The sequence below is a fragment of the Bidens hawaiensis genome, unplaced genomic scaffold, assembly GCF_021521415.1.
Source record: "Bidens hawaiensis isolate Kalapana, Puna unplaced genomic scaffold, B.hawaiensis_p1.1 tig00002273_1, whole genome shotgun sequence".
NCBI lineage: Eukaryota > Viridiplantae > Streptophyta > Magnoliopsida > Asterales > Asteraceae > Bidens > Bidens hawaiensis.
The window spans coordinates 2,640,523-2,662,124 of NW_027491121.1; the positions used below are offsets into that span (position 1 = coordinate 2,640,523).

General features: G+C 30.2%; 1 pseudogene; it reads right to left on the reverse strand.

Moving 5' to 3' along the window:
- Positions 1-2,636: 2,636 nt before the first annotated feature.
- LOC143613685 (uncharacterized) lies at positions 2,637-11,460 on the reverse strand (annotated as a pseudogene).
- Between the last annotated feature and the right edge of the window lie 10,142 nt (positions 11,461-21,602).

Below are 21,602 nucleotides of genomic sequence, written 5' to 3' on the forward strand. Positions count from 1 at the left end.
TTTTACACCGTTTTCATCGTTTTTCGTCCCGTTCGATCCGGATCTGAGCTAGGGTGATCCCTAAGCTCATCTTAGGTTCGGTTTATACCCGATTCCATTCGGATCTCGTGACTTAAACGGTTTAACGGTGTCGGCTCTTCGTTTCAGGATTATATCTAACGGGTTTAAGCTCATACAACATCATACTATTATTACCTCGGGTCGGGATCGATTCCCCTTTCTTGTTTCGGTTAGAAAAGGAGAGAACTAGAGAGAGATCTTAAGTGTGTGTTTTGGTGGTATATGGAATATGTGTAAAATGAGGAATTAAGTGGTGATTATGGTTTATATATTTATGGATCATGGGCTTAAGCTCATGGTCTTTCCTTCTTTCTTTCATAACCCAAGTCCATAACTCATATCCATTTAACCCAACACTAGCCCAACTCGTATTCTATTTATCTAAACCGATAACGACCCACTATAAATAGACGAAATTTATTTTATTATTATAACCAAAAGTAGGATGTTACAACCTAAAACTTCTGAATCAGAACCAAAATAGCTTTGAAGATCATCAAAATCGGATTCATAATTTTGACAATCTAATAGCCATTTAACCTTCTCAGCCACCTCATTCTCCAAATCCAAATGTGCTCTTGCTTTAAAAACGACAAAATGGCAAAAGACGTCCTTTACATTTGAACGTTTTTTCAGTAGACATCCTTTAGCGAAAGAAATGGCAGAATACATACTTCACGTTTCAAATCCATTTCACGTTAAGTCCTTTAGCCTTAACCTAGTTAAAATTTTTCGTTAAAACTGATCATGTGCAAAGCACATGTGGGTATATAAGTCATTTCATCATTTTATTTAAAAAATATTAAAAACATTTAAAAATATATAATCTCTCTCTCTCTCCCTGTACAGATCCACCATTACCACCCCATCTTCCTTCTCCAGTAATATCCACCACCGCCACCACCAACAACCAGCCAATACCACCTCTTGCAGACCGCCACCACCACCTCCCACCACCTTACACCGCCACTATCCACCACCTTACGCCGCCACCACCCGTCCACACCATCACAATCGCTACCCCACTGCCATACTTTACTCAACGGCTCAACCTCATCTTCTTCCCCAAATCCAAGAAGTTCGATTAGGGTTTTTAGGGGATGTAATCGAGAAGAGGGTGATGAGTATTTTGAAGTTCCGGCTCCGCCTCCGCCTTAACCAGCAACCACGACCCGCGAGGTATAAAGTCATTGAGATATTTGACGATTGTGGGTAGATAGTGTTAGTTGATTGCGGTTGTGTGGTGGCGGCGGTTTGTTGAGGAAATAATTTGGCGATAGGGGGTGATTTGGAGCGAGGTTTTTCCGGCGAAGATGGCCAATTGTGGTGGCCTTCATCTGCCAGAATGGTAGTGAAGAAAGAAGAAGAAGAAATAAGAGAGAGAGAGAGAGAGAGAGAGAGAGAGAGAGAGTGTGTGTGTGTGGAAAAAAGGATGAGAGAGAGAGTATAGGAGAGAAATATATATTTTTAAAATTTTTTTTATTCTCTTTACTTTTATTTATTAAATAATATGTAAAATTACAATACTACCCCTCATGTGCCTTGCACATGTTCAAATTTAACTAGAAAAATTAACTGGGTTAGCACTAAAGAACTTAACGTGAAATGGATTTGAAACGTGAAGTATGTATTCTGTCATTTCTTTCGCTAAAGGACGTCTACTAAAAAAACGTTCAAACGTAAAGGACGTCTTTTGCCATTTTGTCCTTTAAAAACATTAGAAAGCTTCAAGAAATCTAAATCTCTTAAAAGAAAAATGTCATTGGATTGCAATATCGACTTCAGATTAACAGTCTTTTGTTGCCCATTCACATATTTGATAACCACATTATTTTGCAAAGGATATTAAAACCACTCCCTAACATTGACAAAAGGAAGTAGTTCTTGTTCATGTTGTAAAATCTCTTCATTTAGAACATTCAATAGTTCTCTCTCTTCGTCGTTAATAACTTGTTTGCGGTTTCCGATCCTATTATTTGGTACTTAGACAGAATGTTAAAAGACAGAACCGATTCGATAGAAGGCTTATGGATTGTAGAGAGATCGCTAAGAATAAACTGATAATTATTGGTTTCGGATGAAAATTTCCAAGAAACAATTGTTGTCATTGTTGAAGATGATGGAAGAGATGAAGATTTCAAACAAACTGATTATTGAAGAAGTTATGATTATTATGTTTATCTTCCAAAGAGTCTTTTTTTAATTATTAATAAAAATGACGGTTTATTGATTCCATAAAACTCATGATTATCCCTATATTTATTAAACTATTGATGAACATTTACCCTATTCTCCTATTTTTTTAATGTAGTAAATTGATAAGATATAAATGTATATAACATACATTTCGGATATATATATATCAGTATAATATTAGCTTATAAATAAAAGTCTATAAAATTAAATTTCAAAAACATAAAAGATATAATACAAAAACCATAAACAACTAAACATAATTGAACATACAAACATGTACCTATAGTTAAACAAAATAAAATAATACAATCCTTTTATTAAAAAACATTAAACATATTTAAAAAGATACTAACGTAAACAAAAAAGTATTGTCAATTAATTCATAGAAGGTTTCCAAATATTTCCTTATACACAACATTTTTTGTTTCACTAATCAATTTGGAATCCTTATCTAATAAAACAATCTTAATACCTTCGCGAGTATTCACTCTAGACAAAGCAACATAAAGCTGGCCATGTTTAAAAACCGGGTCTTTTAAATATAATCCAACACGCGATAAAGATTGTCCTTGACTTTTATTTATAGTCATTGCAAAACAAACCGATATAGGAAACTGTCTCCTCTTTAACTTGAATGGAAGCTTCTTATCAGACGGTGTAAGACTTATTCTGCTAAGTAAAGTACAAAATCCAATATTAGTACCAAGAACAACTTTAGCTTCAATGACGCGTTTACCCAAACTAACAACTTGTAGTCTAGTTCCATTGCACAACCCTTTTTTCTGATTAATATTCCGTAGTAACATAATAGGAACTCCAACCTAAAGTAACAAACGATGGTTTGGCATTCCGGACATCTTTATACCATTAAGAAAATCAGGAGAGCACAACGTGGGATCAAAATCCTCATATACACTTTCAACCTCGTCGATGCTATCTGAACTTAAGTACTCCATTTCTTGACCAGGAAAATACGCTAACATACGATCATTAATCTATTGAACCACATCATTTAAAGGAGCAAGCAATGCCCGTTCTTGAAAGTAAGTAAGATCATTAAACCTATCTAACATAGAAGGATAAACAAAGTCTATTAAATCAGACATAGGATCAAGGGAATCTTTTATTAGAAGATAATTGATATAGTTGCTTCACCATCATTAGGACCACCAAGATTACCTTGACCAATATCCAACAACCAATCAGCGAATTGTTTAATCTCTAAAGTATTTGACATTTGAGAACCAACAGTCAACCTCATGTTCTTAGTTAGTTTCAAAACCTTACAATTTGACCATATGTAAGAAGAACTAATTGTGGCGTTCACACAATCGTTTCTTGTTCCATTCTGTGCAACAGGTAAAATCTGTCTGAAATCACCACCAAGAACAACTACCTTACCTCCAAACAATGATCCAGAAGTGTTGCCCAGATCAACGTTCATAACATCTTTTAGGGTTCTATCCAATGCTTCGAATGCATGTTTATGAATCATGGGAGCTTCATCCCAAATTATTAATGATGTTTTCTTCAATAACTCAGAAACATATGTATTTCCCTTAACAAGAAAATGTTGAATATGTCAACATTATATTCAATAAAATAATTTAAAAACAAAAATTTAAATATGAAATAATCTACACTTAATGAAATTTATAATAGTTACCTGACATTGGGAGTCCTCGGTAAGATTGATTGGAATAAGGAATCTGGAATGAGCCGTTCTACCGCCTTCTAATAATAAAGATGCTATTCCACTTAAAGCAACATTAAGAATAATTTCTCCCTTTGACCGAATTGAGGCAGATAAAGTTTTCCATAAGTATGTTTTTCCAGTACCGCCGTAACCATACACGGAAAAAACACCACCTTTTTTACGTTTAACGGAGTTGAATATTTCGTTGTAAACGTTTTTTTGTTCATTAGTTAGAGATGTGTACAAAAGCTTAAAATCATTTGACAAAGAATCCTTATCATAAAATAATTCTTCCATCATAAGAGGATTCATTGACGTAGACACAGATTCCTGATCTGGAAAAGGCATGTGTGAAAACCTACGTAGAGATGAATTGTTTGATACCAAAAAGTCCTCAATCTGAAGTAATGCCAAGTTCTTCAGTTGCTCGTCACTAAGAGACAAACCTGAAAAAAAAATCTACCTTAAACTAAACTACAAAAAGACAAGTTCACATATATAACAAAACTAACCTGGATTCTTGTGTTTCTTTTGTTGATGATAAAGAATCCCGTCGACTAAAAATTGCCATGTATTATCCCAAACGTAATCAGGTCTTGATAAGGAGGATGTTATAAGCATTGTTGCAAACAAATTTCTTAAATAATATCCGCTTACGGTATGGCTTGCTTCCTCAATTGCTTCTATGTACTCCTTATCATCGTCTAAAAGCCCTCTTCTATAACATGCATCTCTAAAAGAATCACAAACAAAACCATCTACTGTTCGAATATCTTCAAAACATTTCGGTCCTTTAACCTTGTTTAAAAAAATTCTGAAGTAGTATGCCTCGTCAAATGATGCGGGAACGGCATGAATTCTACCAATAGCAAACCCACTTTGCCTTTCTACCCATCTTGGTGGTGATGTTTTTTTTCATACAAACTGTGTTGGAAACTCAGCATATGATAGCCTCCTTGCATGCTCGTAGTTTCTATTTGCTTCCATCCAACTAGTAAACATTGAAACTGAATTGGAAGTCTTGGTAAGAACATCTTCAATATCTTTCTCAGGGCCATAAATTACTTCTTGTTGACCAGGTAAATGAAAAGGAAGTCTCGTAACAGCCGGGACCCTGTAATGAACATCAAAAGCAAATATTCTCCAAGCAGCCTCACATGCAGAAAGACATCTACAATCGTAAAAAGCTTTAATCTCATCTACTTAAGGATCTTTATTGACGGCGGTGTTATTTTGGACAAGGGAAATTGTAGCTCGATCTGGACCCTTATTTATATATTTAAACAAATACTTGATTGATCCTTCTTGATTGCACCACTAGACATTTATATGGGCTTGATACTTTCGTAAAAGAATTTTGTTGTAAGGCACAACACTTCTATTATCTAGATTTATACCTTTCTTAACGACGTAACGCCCATTGTCTCTTCTTTTATAAAGCGGAAAACCGTTGGAATCTATACTTGTCTCATTTGAAATCGTTTTGGGAAATTTTTGGAACACTCTCTATCAATCATGCAGCTACAGCTCGGATTAGCCTCACCACAAGGACCATGAAGCATATGATCTGACACAAGCTGGTATAGGTCTGGTTCAGTGACCTTGTCAGGAATTTCACTTGAAATAAAATTATCTATATGGGACGGATTGTGAATTTTATTCTCTGGAGCAATGAATAGGCAAATATGGGCATGAGGCAGACCACGTTTCTGAAACTCAATCGTGTAAACGGCTGCATTTGGAATAAAACAAATAAATTAGCAAAAATTAAATGAAAAAAATATCTGGAATAAAAAGTAAACAAAATATGAAAAAAAAAAATTAAATAGAAAACCGAACCTGCTTTAATTTTTCCAAACAAAGCCTTATCCTTCAACAACTTAATCATTGAATCAAGCTTCATTTTAAAAATCCGACATAGTAAATCTGGCATGTCTTCAGAATTTAAATTGTTATCCTTTAAAAAACGTTTGACTTCTGGCCAACCGGGATTGCACGTAATGGTTAAGAAAAAATCTGGATAACCGTACCATCTACAAAGACACATAGCGTCCAAGTAATTTTGCATCATATATCTACTTCCACCAGTAAAAGATGACGGAAGAATTACACGCTGCCCAGATGTTGAAACATCTGAATTTCCTGCCGTCTTAAGGTTTCGAAGGCTTTCGTAGGTGTTAGACCTAAGTTCACTCTGTTTTCCACGTATAAATTGCAATATTTGACTCTCAACCATGGTATATTTGTCAACCAAAAGCTGCTGAAAAAGCCGTCTTCCATTTAAGGGTAGTGAGAATTGGTTCGGCGTATCTTGTAACCTATATGCAAAGAACTCTCGCATCGTGCACTTCTTACGGGCAGCCGTAGATGAAGTATCTACATTCTTATGAGCAATGTCTACCTTATAACCATCCTCACCAAAAGGATAAATCAACGGAAATTGAAGAGGAGTATAAGAAGGATGAAGTTCACTAATTCGTCTAAGACCACCAGACCTGGAGTTAACTATTATATCTCTCTTGTCCATGGCATCACCAATATCTCCAACAATAAGAGCGGCCACCTCAGAGGCCGTTGGTAAGTTATAAGTCCTAGCATCGTATTTCCTTGTTCCAACAATGCGGAGCTTAAAATCATTCTGAGGATTTTCTTTATAAGTATCACGTACCATACGATATGCCTGAACCAATGGATTTTGTGAGTCTAGCATTTCCTTGAGATAATTAATAATATAATTTTCGTAATTGTCGGCATCTGAAGATGATTGACTGTAAGACAAACAAATAAACTTTAACATTAATATAAAGGAAATGTTAGATAAACATGTAATTGTTTTATAAATGAAAAACATATAATGTTTAAAAGTAAGCCTTACCCAAAAACTTTTTGTCGGTTTGATATTTTGTTCTCCGTATCATAAATGTATACTTGAGCAAACTGAGGTTTGTTACCATCTAATGGAAGAATACTTCCTATAGAATGGTAGTTTTCTCCGCCAAGTCTAAACGTGTAAAGAGCGTTTCCTCTATTAATGGAATTGTCAACTTTTCCACCCATTGATGTAAAGGAGAACATAGAATTGAATCGTCTAATATTTTTCAAAAAATACTTGCTTATAGGATCTTCGCCACGAAATAACTTTACATAAGTTTCATGAGGTTGTTTTAAATCAGGAAGTTTAATATTTCCATTGCGACAACATAAAGAGAACGTTGTATAGGCACTGCCTTTTTTTCCTCTCCTAGATTCAAGTTCCCACAAGAAAGCGCTACAAGACTCACATTGAAAACTTTGATCACCATGATCAACGTAATTTATACAATAAATGACACATATAAGTTTATGACCAAGATTTATAATATTTAATGTAAACCTGTTAATATGCCTTTAAAAACATTAACAACAAACTCAAAATCGTTTAACTGTTGCATAGGTATAGGAGTAGTATGGGTTGTTTTCCTTGGTCTTCCAACACGCCTTTTTGATGATGTACTTCCATGATTTATGTAGTTAGAAATAGAACCGCTAAAATTTGATGTTAGATTAGGGCTGATGTTAGAGGAAATAACACAACCTGTTAAAAACAATATTATATAACTATTAAAACAACAAATATATTAAATATTACAAATGTATAAATAAAAGGATAAAGGTTTTACTTGAAGAATACTGAAATGTTTGAGAAGCTTCGATTAAGGAGTGTTTTACTTTCTCACGTTTACCATCTAAAATTTGCTTTCTTTGTTTTCGATTTGAAGAATAACAACTACCAAGTTGCGTAGAAGTATCATCTAGAAATATATTTATAATGTGAATATAATGAAAAATGAAAAATGAAAAATGCAAATAACAGTAGCTAGAGAATTAGAATACTTATGACTGAAAAAAAGAGAAACGAACGTTGGTTATATAGGGAATTATTGTTTACGCTTGGTAGTGTTGACGGAGATAAGTTTTCCTTCCCTTTCAGAATTGTAGAAACACAACTCCTTTGAACTTCATAGGGAGTACGGGTTCTAATGTTAGAATCTGCGTTTATAATTTTAAAATAAGTCCAATAAAGTATTAAAATAAATTTACAAATATATTAAAAATATAATACATATAAAACTTACTTGAACCGTTTTGTGATGAATAATTATTTGATGTGTAATTTTGAGATATAATAACTGGTGTATTGCTTAAAACGTTACATAACCGCCCGATTTGAGATTAACCTTTATTTCAACAAACATAGGATACGAAAATAGATTAATCCAAAGTAAATGAAAACGTTAATATTAGAATACAACCAAAATAAACATTGTTAAAATGTTATCTTTACAATGTTGACGCCTTGAGATTTTACCGTATTGATTGGAAGCATATACCGGATATGAGTATCCGTTAAAGAAACATGTGTTAGGTGGATTCGAATGAACATTTTGAACATTATTTGACTGGGTTGTGTTGGAAACATCAGACAATGGGTCTCTTGGAAGATTACTTACATAAAACATAAAAAAATACGTTTAAATTAAAAAAAAACGACTAAGTTGATACAATGACTGAAATACCCGTTGGATCGTAGTTCTTACTCTTTGAAGTTGAGAGAATAGTTTTACGTTTTTAGAAGATGAAGACATGATTATACGAATAATAGAAAAAAGTGGTGGAAGATAGCTTGACAAATCATAAAAAATGGTAAATAAAGGAGAAAATTATGAAACAGAATGGAAGGAATTTATAATATTAAAAACTTTCCATAATGTCATTAATGTACTAAAATGGAAAGAATCAGAAATTAGGGAATATGATATAAATTGAATTTAAGAATATCTTTAGAAAATCGTAATTAAGTTTAATGTAAGTCACTCATTTAATATTAATATATTTTGATTATGTTTAAAAATAGTATGAATAACATAATTTTCGGAATTGATAGGTTATGGTTATAGCAAGATTTTGGTTATCGTGATTATGATTATGTTGACAATCATTCGGTATACACATTAATGAATGAAAAAAATAACAATACATAAACACATTATTTCTATAGGAAAGAAAAAAATAAAGATAGATTGGTTCTTACATTAAAGTTTTAATAAAGTCGAAATTAATAAAAATTAAAACAAAAACAAAACATCATAACTAAATAACTTTAAAAACAATGATATAGTTTAAAAGATACATGTTATTATATAAATATTTCCTACCCTTTCAAGTATTTTGAGCCAATTTTTATTGAATATATTTATATTTGGCTCATAATTGGATTTTAAATATTAAATTTTTAAACGAGCTAAATTAAAGTATTTATGTTAAACTTGAAACCGCAATGACATCAAAGTAATAATTGGTGGAATAAATAGCCACATATTTTATGGAGTTTCATTTTCACATGCTTAATAAAAGATAAAATTTCACGTTAACCATGCTCCAATTACTTATGATTTTTTTTTTACAAAGTGCAGGAGAGCTCGTTGAACTATTTTAAATGGACTCCAAGACTAAACAAGTAAACAAAAAGAGAAAGAGAATTAAGCCTATAGAATTAAACTTGTTGATGGAGTTTGGAGTGGGACTCAAGTTTTATTAATTATAAAGAATTATTAAAACCCTACATATAATAGAAAGAGACGGCAGCACAAAAGAGAGATATATATATATATATATAATATTATTTTGGGGTTTCTGGTGTGGGTCGAAAGATAATAATAATATAGATAGAGACAGCCACAGATAAGGAGGACCGCTACTGTTTTTGGTTTTGTGAAGCACGTGATATCAAAAGAATACTATAATTATTGATGTAAGGCTACAGTGGTAAGAACAAATCACGAAAGAAAGAATAAAGAATTGTGGACAAGAGGGTTTTTTGTGTGTCTCATCACAGGAGACATCGTAAGGCAAGGAGTCAACAGCAAAAATAATATTTGAGTGGTAAGGCTATTTTATAATTCTTATTTTTTAATGAATAATAATAATCTCTATATTATTATTGTTTCATACTTTGTTACGAGTGGCTAAACTTTTATATTACCTAGGTTTTGGTTGATTGCTAGTTTATATTAATGGTTTGACGAACTATTTATTTGACGTTGGTTGATTTAATACTATGTTAAAATTTTTATTAGTTTGATCATAATATTGTTGCGTAATAGAATCTAGTTTATTACTTTAATATTTATTCCACTTGTGTTTAATAGTTTTTAGTGATTGTTAGGCGCTTGATTAGGTTGTCTACTTTGTGTTTTCAACTTGTTTGCGGTTTATGGTCGAAAAAATCGTAGGAATAAGTATTGAAAGTGGTTTAGATTTTATTGTTCTTTCACTAGAGAGGCCGAGAGGTAATTTAGTATTGTGTCATCTTTGTCTTTTGCGGGTTTGGGTAATAATTGCACGGGAGTGGGTTATCCTAGGTCCCTTAGATTATTGTGATACAAGTTTTGTTCAAGTTAATTAAAAATACCCCCTTTATATTAATATATATTGTATCCGAAGAGGCGGGGAGGTGATTTGGGTTGTGGGGTACCATAGTATTATTAGGTAAGGTGAGACCGGGAGGTGATCCAACCCTTTAACAATTGAGCTTAACATATCATTAGAGTTCTAGGGTGTCGTCGGTGAGGCCGGGAGGTGATCTAGCATACTTTAGTGGTATTTAGTATCATATTTTTTTAAGATATTGTTTTTCAACCAAGTCAAGTTCGTTAGCTATTAAGTTTAACTAGTAGGATTCCATTACCTAGGTAGTCGTTTCTCGCATATTAGTAAAACCCAATTTTTATTAAGTTTTATTTTTTAGTTTAAATTTTAATTAATTAAGTTTTATTAGTTTAATTAATATAAAAAAATTCTAAAAAATCAAAAGAAAGTCTAGGTTAGTAATCTTTTAGGTTTAATAATTAGAGTTTACCCATAGTGTCCTAGGTTCGATATCCGTTCTTACTTGCTAACTACATTGCGACCGGTACACTTGCCGATTGTGTGTTTTTTAAGTGAATTCGGTAAAACTTGGTATTTAATATTATATACGTTTTTCACACTTCAAACAACCAACGCAAGATCATTCTTATAATAACGAATAACTAAACTCTTTCCAACACATAATCGATTGTTGATTACGTAATCCTTCCATCCAATTAACGTAAAGCGACCCTTCTCGTTTTCTCCTCCGTTTTTAACTTTAAAGACTGTTTCATTGCCTTCCAAACTCCTTAACTTAATTATGTGCCTTCTTTGGAGATTTTCCAGTCTACCAACTTCAGCAGTTAGACGCTCACATATTAAAAACAAAATAAATTAGAAAATTAAGATGGTTAATTTAAAATTAAAATAACAAGGATATAACAAAATAGTTTTCAAACATATAAAATTTATTACCATACGATATTCATTCTTCTTATGGAACTCTAAATAACAGTTAGAGTTTTCAGCCTTATTTTTATCACCATGATCTATAACGGGATTCTGAGAATAACCGACTACTGATTGACAATATGGAGACTCCACGGTTTGTTCACCATTTGTAATGAAATTTGACAATTGATGACAAATAATTGGTGGTAAATGTGGAAACAATAAAGGAATACCGTTTTTGTCATACACTCTTAAATCAACAGTAGACGTGTTGACATACTTTAACCAAAGAACGTCACCATCTCTGAACGCCAAATCCTGAACCAACTGTTTCCACCCGTCACCAAATAAATAGTGTTTTTTATAAAATTTAAAATTTATCTCCCATGAATGGTTATGATCAAAAATGAACTTAACTACTCCGATTTGAAGCGCGTCTTGAAACTGGGATTCAATATTCTTTTTTGAAACAACCTGTTAGGAAAAGAGGAAAACATAATATATGTTAAATCCATTTTAATATACATGTTTCTAACACTGACTATTAATTAAAAACAGATAAAGTGAATTTTACCAATTTATCATTCATTCTTTTATGATCGTATAAAACAAATGACTGCCGATGACCAGTAGAAATTGCCTTATTGGAAGAAGTTCTAACTAACCATTTACTTTCATCTTCAAATAAAATAAAAATAATCCTCTGATAAGGACGAATCTTCAAAGAACACATTAGATCAGTAACTCCATCACCTAAACAAACTGTGTTTTCATGTTTTTTTAACTCCACTATCGATGATCCTTTGTAATGATCAATTTCAACTGTTTTAGGCAACATGTTAAACATCAAAGAATTTTGCAAGATAAAATCTTTTGGAATTTCCTAATAACAAAATTAAGATTTACAACAATTAGATATTGAACGTTTAGACAAAAATATTATCACAGAATTTTAAGAATACCTGAATAGGAAATTTCGGATCTTCGATTTTCATAAGAAAAGAAGTTGTCATTACAAAAATAATCTTACTACATGAAACAAAATAATAAAAAATTAAAATATTACTTATTAAGGTATTAATCTAAGAAATACAAGTTATATAAGAATAGTTAAAAGTAAATTATACATTATAAGTAGAAAATTAGAAATTAAGGGATGGATACATACATGAATGACGGCAGGGAGAATGATAAAGAAGATGTAAAACCTAAAAGATTATTAGGGATTTAAAACCCTTTTTAAAATAATAGTCTAAGTTAGGTAATAGGCGGCAATTTTGTTATAATGCAAATTAACATAAAATCAATATAAGAGGGGTGGTTATTGAAATTGAAAACTACATTCTAGAAGAATCATAACAAATTAACAAATAAAAAACATTTATTTGTTACTTATAATAAAACATTTAAACATCAACTATTAATATGTAAAGTAATATATATAATACAAACATAACATACTATAACATTTATGACGAATCAACCACATAAACATGTATGACTAATCAGAACATATGATAAACATAGATTATATAAAATCTGTTAAGTTTATACAAAAACATAATAATTAACAAAAGATATTAAACCGAAATAACTTAAAGTTTCAATTGTAGCAGAACTTAAATAACCAAAACATAACATTCTTGAAACCAAACATGGATACCACAAAAGCTTGTTTAAAACCTATTCAATTACTTGTGACATAATCAGAGAATAAGTGGGACGGTTGTACTCGAGTAGACATTTCTTCCCGAACTCTAGTGAATTAAGACGAACAAATTCTGGCCAGTCATGAACTCTAAACTTGTACTTACCATGATTGTATTCAATGTGGATTTTAGTCATCACATCTTCACCATTTGGGTTTATCAACACCACCCTAGTCTCTTTATCTAATCCATTGTCACGTGCAAATTGAGCAGGTAAACGCTGTAAAATATATAAACAAAAGTATTTAGTGTTTATAATAATACATACTTGAATACCAAAAACGTATGTATACCATAACCAATTTATGACATGGGAAAAGGACTTACCAAACAATCCCTAATAACAACTTCAAGAAAATTGTTAGTGACATGCTCATCTTGAATCCAAACACGCTCACCTTCTATATCAACAACACCAAAGCTATTATCATCTAATTATACAAACATATAACAAAAGTTAATAAACAATTATATTTTGATACTCAAATTTTGTGAGCCTGAAACTGTAACTATATCAACATTGTCCGATCCAAGAACACTATTATTTAGTTGAACAAACTGTGTACGTTCAAAACCACGAGTATCAAAGACATATAACTTGAGAGTATTGGGATCAACCGGTAAAAACACAAGATAATCAGTCACTTGTAAGTTAACATGCCTTGCTAAACTGGGCCATTCACCAACAAATGCGTATCCAGGAATTCTGCTTTTGAAACTTTTAAACACAAGAGTCCATCTACTTCCATCTGCTGCAGAAACATCCCAACTGGCAGATGACCTTCCACGATTCAGATATGGAAGATAACGTACAAGCATCGTCTCTTAATTGCTGATATACAAGATTATAAAACGTTGTTAAAAAAACTGTAAATGACAAATTTTACGAAATAAACAAATAAATATAAAAAAATTTAAAACTTATATATAATTACGAATAATAATACGCTTTAACATACCAACTTATTCATTGTTGGATAACACACATAGACATCAAAAACCTTATGCTTCCAATCCGGATTTTCAGGAACATATAACAATCTCCGTTCGTGTGGCTGGGTGGGAAAGAAAACAAAAACATCACCAAATCCGAAACCGTTTTCTTTTACAAATGGGAACCATCTATTGCCAAATACATACTTATCAATGCTTAGATCAATATCAACACTCCACTGTTGATTTAGATGTGTAATGCTAACGGTCTCATGGACAGACTCATGTGGAAAAAGAAGCTTAAAATAATCTTTGGGAATTTTCTATAAAATACAACATAAAGTCTATTAGCATACATTAATCTAAAAATTTGAAGTACATGATAATAACAACCACTTTTAAGGGGTAGATACTGACCATATGTTCAACGAATGGTTGATTAAACACATCTAATGCAGGGTAATTCATCTGATTAGGAAATATCATTGGTAATTAGCTTGACGGTAAAAAAAACAAATATATGAAATTGAAGTAAATGATGAAGACTATATGTACTAATTAAGAAAAATATAATAATAGAGATTGTTTGGGAACAAAATCAAAAACTAATTAGGGTTGAAGTAACCAACTTGCCTTCAAAACACGGAAGAAGAAACAAAGATTGATGTTGATATTGATCGGATGTTGAAATAGAGTAAAAATAATTTAAAATAGGTTATAAATCATACCAAAAGTCGGTTTGAACCGGGTCACTAATTGGTAAACGGGTTTCTTGAAAATATAAAGATCACATTTTATTATTGGAATATATTACTATATAACCTAGATAGCATATCTATGATATTTATATTCATCTTAAACTTTAATATTCTTATAAGGTAATTACATTTTTTATAGTCAATATTGAATTATGTAATCCCAAATTTATAGAATTAAATTTTAAAAAACATTTCCTAAAACAATAAAACTAAAATTTATGAGTTGCAATAAACAATAGAAATAAAATAAGGTTTAGGATAATATAAAGAAATTAAAAGACACCATGATAAATAAGATATGTATGTAAATAAAATAAAAACCGAACAATCAAGTCTTAAAAAACACCACAAAAATGAAGTCTTAAAATAGAAATAACACCGAACACACTCAGGTGTATTTATTATTAATTATTAAAATGTATATAAAATAAAAAACCAAAAATCAAGTCTTCAAGTCACTTCTCGACCTTTGGAGTAAGAAATTTAACACCATCCTTGCTTGATCCAACAACGTTAACCAACTCAGAATCATCTTGAACATCGCTTGTCTTCGACTTAGTAGAAGAAAATCCCGATGGTTGATCACCATCAAAAACATCCACAAGCTTACACTTCAGTTTGTCATCTGAATCAGTACTTGACAACTTGATCTCATTCACTTCATCATCAACCAAACGATAAGAAACTGGAGTCTTGTTATCCCCATTATCAGAAATCCGTCAAAAAAATAAGATATAAACAATATAAAATCAAACCAACAAACAAAATCATGTAAAGTATATAGAATTGGAAATAAACCTTTAAAGAAGCAGAGCTTGTAGGTTGAAGATCAGTTAAAGAATTTCCAAATGTTAGAGATCCGGAATCAGAAGGCTACAAATATAATACAAAAAAATAAAATATAAGCCTATAATGTAGTTTATACAAGTTAAAGGCAGATGAATTTACCAATATAAACTCAGGCATTAGTCTTTTCTCAATAGCAGCAATTATTTGTTGATCATCTGTTAGCTTTGATATACCGTATACCTCAACATTATTCCAAAAATTGAAATCGGCAATCTCAACTTTAAAAGAAAACTTCTTTTCCAACAAACAGTTCAACTCACTAGGAAATCCACTATGCCCAACATCATCCTAAAGTTTTTTAATAAAAACATGTGTTACATTAATAGTGTTTTATATAAATAAAAAAGAAGCAGTAGAATATGAATATATAATAACATAACCTCATCTTTAGTAGCAAGCAATTTAGATGCTGTTTTGTAGATAATAAGTTTGGCATCCCGATCAAAAAGTGTCAACGAAACAACACCACTGCCATCTTGAACTCTTAGCCTAATCTTAAACCTGAAATAATTTTTTTAATCAACAACATAGTAACATTTATTATTAAAAATTATTTACTTATACAATATACACTATACCTAGGAGTAGGTGTAACACCCAAAGTGTTACATCTCTGATTCTTGCATTCATAAACATCTTCGCCTTCCACCACATTCACGATCACCTTACGACTACAAGTATTGCAACCGACATAGTACCATTATGAATCAGGACAAACCGCCTTTATGGTCCCGAGTACTATAATACTCTTTGGTTGAAATAAATCAATTAAAAAAGATAACATAACCTTCTGCTAAATGTTATAAATTATAATCAGATGTTATTATTAAAAATTACCTGAAGTATAATGCAAAGTTCACAAATGTTGAAAAATGATGTAGCCAACAGAAACTCCTCATCAAGAGTAGACATCAATTTTACAGGAATAGGCCTACGAACAGCACCATCAACATTGAAGTCCAAAAATTCAAACAAACTAAGAAACAAAATTATAAGGAGTTAGAAAAGGAAACAAAATAATTAGTGAAGACACATTGCGGACATCTATTAATAATATTACCGTGTCTTATAATCTTCAATCTTAGAAATACTCTCATTGAGGAACACACGAGTAACATCAGAATCGTAGGAATTAGACACATACGGTTTCTCTACAAATTTAAACAAAGAACAGTCATTATGATATTAAAATAAGAAAGATTTGGGAAAAAATATTACATATTAAAAATAAAAAAAAAAACCTTTATGGTATTTAACTCTACCAAATTGCATGAGAATAATCATATATGATTCATCAAAATGGTCAACACCATACTTAGAGAACTGTGATACGTAATCACCCCAAAGAGTGACGTAAACACTGTCACCGATGTAAAAAAAAATTATATTAGAATAAAAATTTTATAGTGTTCAAATATTAATAAATATTTATACAAACGGACATATAAATTAATGATAAATATGTACCTGATATCAGAAACCTCCATAGTTAATCTTGCATTTTTTTACATCTCTCATATTAGAATTGTTATATTTAAAAACATGAACAATAAGTCCAATTATATCTGGAAGACATCCAGTTAAAGAATTAGATATTAAAAAAATGTTCATAAATAATAAAAAAGAGTAAACTATTTTAATAATACCTATAGTAGCTTTCAACAGGATCTCTTTATCAATAACTGACTTGAATGAGTAAAACTTAAAACCGAATGTAGGACCATCAAACTGGCTACAAGGATTAACATGGGTACTGGAGTTTAAAACTAACTTATTAGGGCATTCGATAACCTTGTAATTCGACGCATTAGATCCAATGCTAAGGTTGACTATAGTTAATGTAGCATTCTCGTTTAAATAACGTTTGAAACGGAATATATCTTGTTTAAAAACTATAGACTGCATTCGGTTACCCTGAAATTTAAAAAAAAACAAACAAAAAATTATGAACAATAACAAATGGGACAAATAATCATAAACATAAATGGTAAAACTAAAGATTACCAATTCATCCATAAAAACCATTTCAAGCAAGAAATCCTCATTAGTTTTATTGTTATCCTTCACACTCCAAACCTTCAACACTTTTACCTTAATGGTAGATGGAGTAGATCTAAGCACATCAATCTCGTGTAATAGTAAATTGTTGTGCCTCCATTGACCTTAAGAAATAATAAAAAAATTAATTAGTATCATATATTGAATGTAAAAGTTGATAGACAAGACAAAAAATATAATAAGTAAAATTGACATTAATTTGGATGAAGAAAAACAATGGATATTGTAATGTCTGAAGGTGAGGAGAAAGATTAAGAAATGAAAGAATATATAGTGTAAAATACTTAGTTATTTATGTAAAATTTAATGTAAATAGTAATGATTGAGAATAATTAAGAATTATAATTATAATTATGGACAAATTGATTTGGACATCATATAAAAGTTTCAACTTGATTTTGACTTATTGCGAATTATATTGTTCAACCAATAAAATATTTTTAGTGTTACAAAATAATCTGAAACATTAATATATTTGATTTAGACTAAACTATTTTTAGTGTTAAAAAATATATTTGTCACATATATTGTTTAAATAAAATCAAATATATGTAACATTAATTAGTTAAGGGATTGTCAAAATAATATGTCATTAGAATAATACAAGTCGAAACATTTAGAACCAGAATGAATGTCATTTGAATCAATATTGACTCACAAGAATTAAAGGAAACCTGTTAAATAGGAAACAGGAGACTTTTTGACCCTATATTAAACGAAATCTTTATTTATTTTGTTTGCTAATAAATTAGGAGACTTTCCTAATTTGTGGAAATAAATGTAAATTAGTAAAGTTGTTACTCCGTATTATGTATTATTATTTATAAATTATCAACATTTAATTTTAGATAACTTATTATTTTGTAAATTATGGTTAATTAATTTTAAGAATTTTATTATAGATGGTAGTGACAAAGTTACATATATGTCTAAATGTTGTTTTATAATTAGAATTGACATGATATAAATGAAGTAACAAACTATTGTTTTAATTGTGTACAAATTTAAATGAAATTAATTGTATTAATTGAGGAAAGTCAATGTATAACACCGAAAGTTCCATATCATTGTGTATAAATATATACGAAATTAATTGTATTAATTGAGGAAAGTAAATGTATAACACCGAATTCGGTTATATCCACAAATTAGGAAAGTCAAAATATTTAATGGAATAGTTAATGGTGTAATTTATTAACAAAATCGAAAACAAATACTATTAACTTTTAACTAAAATATATGAAATTGAAATATTTAAATACATGAACATTGAAAATTAAAAATAAATATATACATGAAAAAATAATAAAAATACAGATACTAAAGTCTTCATCAATAGTGATATTAGCATATATGAGTCGAACAATAACCTGAAATAATAAAATCGAGAATTAATAATTATATTATGGAGTTTTTAACAATAATTAAAAGACGGAAAATTTAAAAGGTGTTACCGGAAAAACGATATTGTCCGAATGACCATGGTATACCGGAAAAGAGAAAGGAGCATCTATTAATCTTGCCATTAACCTGAAATTATAAAGTATAATATTAATGTTGAATGTCTTACCGGTAAATAACAAATATCGTTTTTAACCATGAAATCTCATATTTTGATTAACAAAGTTAAATGAAGTAATGCAACAAATATAAAAAAATCATTGTTATAAACATGAAAGGAAAAAATAACCGGCAAAAGTTACCGGAAAAAAGTAGAACGTCCACATATCACCTTCATGACCGTTTTTGATTTACAACATAAACTGATTTTTTTAAAATAAGTTAACAATGAAAATAAAACATAAAAAGCTTAGAAGAAAGAATAACTGGAAAAAATAATAAGGTTGTCGGAAATTAATTTATATCAGTTTACCTTGAATCGGAAAGATTAACCGGAAATAAGAGGATTAGAGCGGCAATTAGGGTTTCTGAATAGTGGCAGCAGACGAAATTAGACTTAAATATAGTATTTGAATTAACGGGTCAATGGGTTAAATGGATATCCAAAACCCACGAGAAAATGAGCTTAAATGGGTAATGGGTTAAATATAGTTTAATTGGTGAGTTGACATGCTTAAGAAAGTAAATGGATGACATGGAGTTGAGATGGCATCCTATTTGGACACCCTAGAATGTTGCCATGTGAAAATTGTTCATTGCTTTAATAGTATGTATAGATCTTAAAATTTTCTCTAGAATCTACTAAATCACATTTGACACAAAACAAAACATAAAAATAAGGAAGAAAAAGTAAGTATGGAAAATGTTATAGATTGAACATGAAGAATACATGTTTCTCAAAAGCCACATTTTGAGAATACGAACTTTCAAAACACAATCATTTTATGGAACAACTCATTCAACAGTTAACAAAAAAATTGTAAATACGATCAAGAATTTAGTTTGTTCTAATTTGAAATTCAAAATTTTGACCCAAATTAAAACATAGTCAACTTGCTAAAACGAAATACAACAAAATAATCTATACATAATTTAATATAAAAATAAATATAAACACTAATATAATTAATTGTGCACAATTTGGTAAAGAAAATACTTACTATAATTATAAAAGATTCAAACATTTAACAAACATACGCTTATAAACACAATCAAAACTTTAATTTGATCTAACTTGAAATTTGAAAGTTTAACTATAACTATATATTTAATATTCAAGTAATAAAAGTAATATTAAAATTAGTAATGTAATAGTCACAATAATATGCAGCAGTGCCTTCATTATCATTATGTCTCGTGAAAAATAATTTTCTACACATGCATCACCATCAGGTGATTGTTTTCTTTGAATTGCTATAAGTTGTAACACTTGGAATTTCAAGTTTTAAACCAGGAATACCTAATATGAAGTATTACAAACATATAACATGCGTTAAACTTTTGACAAAATAAACATTAAAAATTGTACATTGAATGATCACCCATACATAAACAAACGTCAAATAAAGAATACAAATTCAAAATGCATCTGGAATAAATAATAATTTTAAAGACATCAAAATTTAATTTAAAAAAAATAAATATAAGTCATCCAAACAGATCCTTTGTTTAAGAATAGATCATTCCAACATCCATTTGCTTCAAATAATATAAACTATTTAAAAATGTTTAATCTAGTTCTCATCAATAAATTATCAATAGACAAAAAATTATAATTAGCATTATGCATCAGATTAATAAAACTTTTTTATATGAGAATTGAATTAAAAAGATGGTATGCAGAATATGGACAATTAGGATTTCTTTAAAAATCAGAGAATTAATTTGTGTAAACGTACAACACAAAGTTAGCGTTAGTTAGATCACTACAATGTTGAGGAACATGCAAGATTGAAATAAATACCTTTAAACCCGAAGAAGATGATCGAAATTGTTGATTGTGTATAACCAAATCTGTAAATCAAAGTTATTGAAAGTATTATACTTGTAATGTTCAAGAGAAAATCATATACCGATTGATTATCACATCTTTTTAGCATACATATATTAAATGGTATATCAATTTAAAGGATGGAATTAAAACCTGAAAACGATTTGATGTAGAAGCGACTCATTTGTAGGGAGAGGCAATAATTGTTACTAATTGTCACTGATATTTGAGAGAATTAGTTTGACGAAAAGAGAAAGAGGAATATAAGAATGTGATTTAGGATTATAATATTATGGTTTAAATAGTAGAAATAAGGTGAGTTGGCAATTACTAATAGGAAAGTGGTGACATGACATATAGTTGGCGTCTAGGTGAAGGCCCTAGAGTGATGCAATGTGGAAATTATTGTTTGCTTTAAGTGTATAGTAAGAAGTGTTTATTTATATGTTTTTTTTTTAATTTTGTATATATATTTTTTATTAAGTTTGAATATAGTCGTTGGGGAACTGTCGACGATTTTTAAACTTTCTTTTTTTCTTTTTTTAATAAAGTTGTTGTTGATCACATGGTCCTACCTTCGAAGTCCGCTACTAGTACGCCCTCCCAAACCT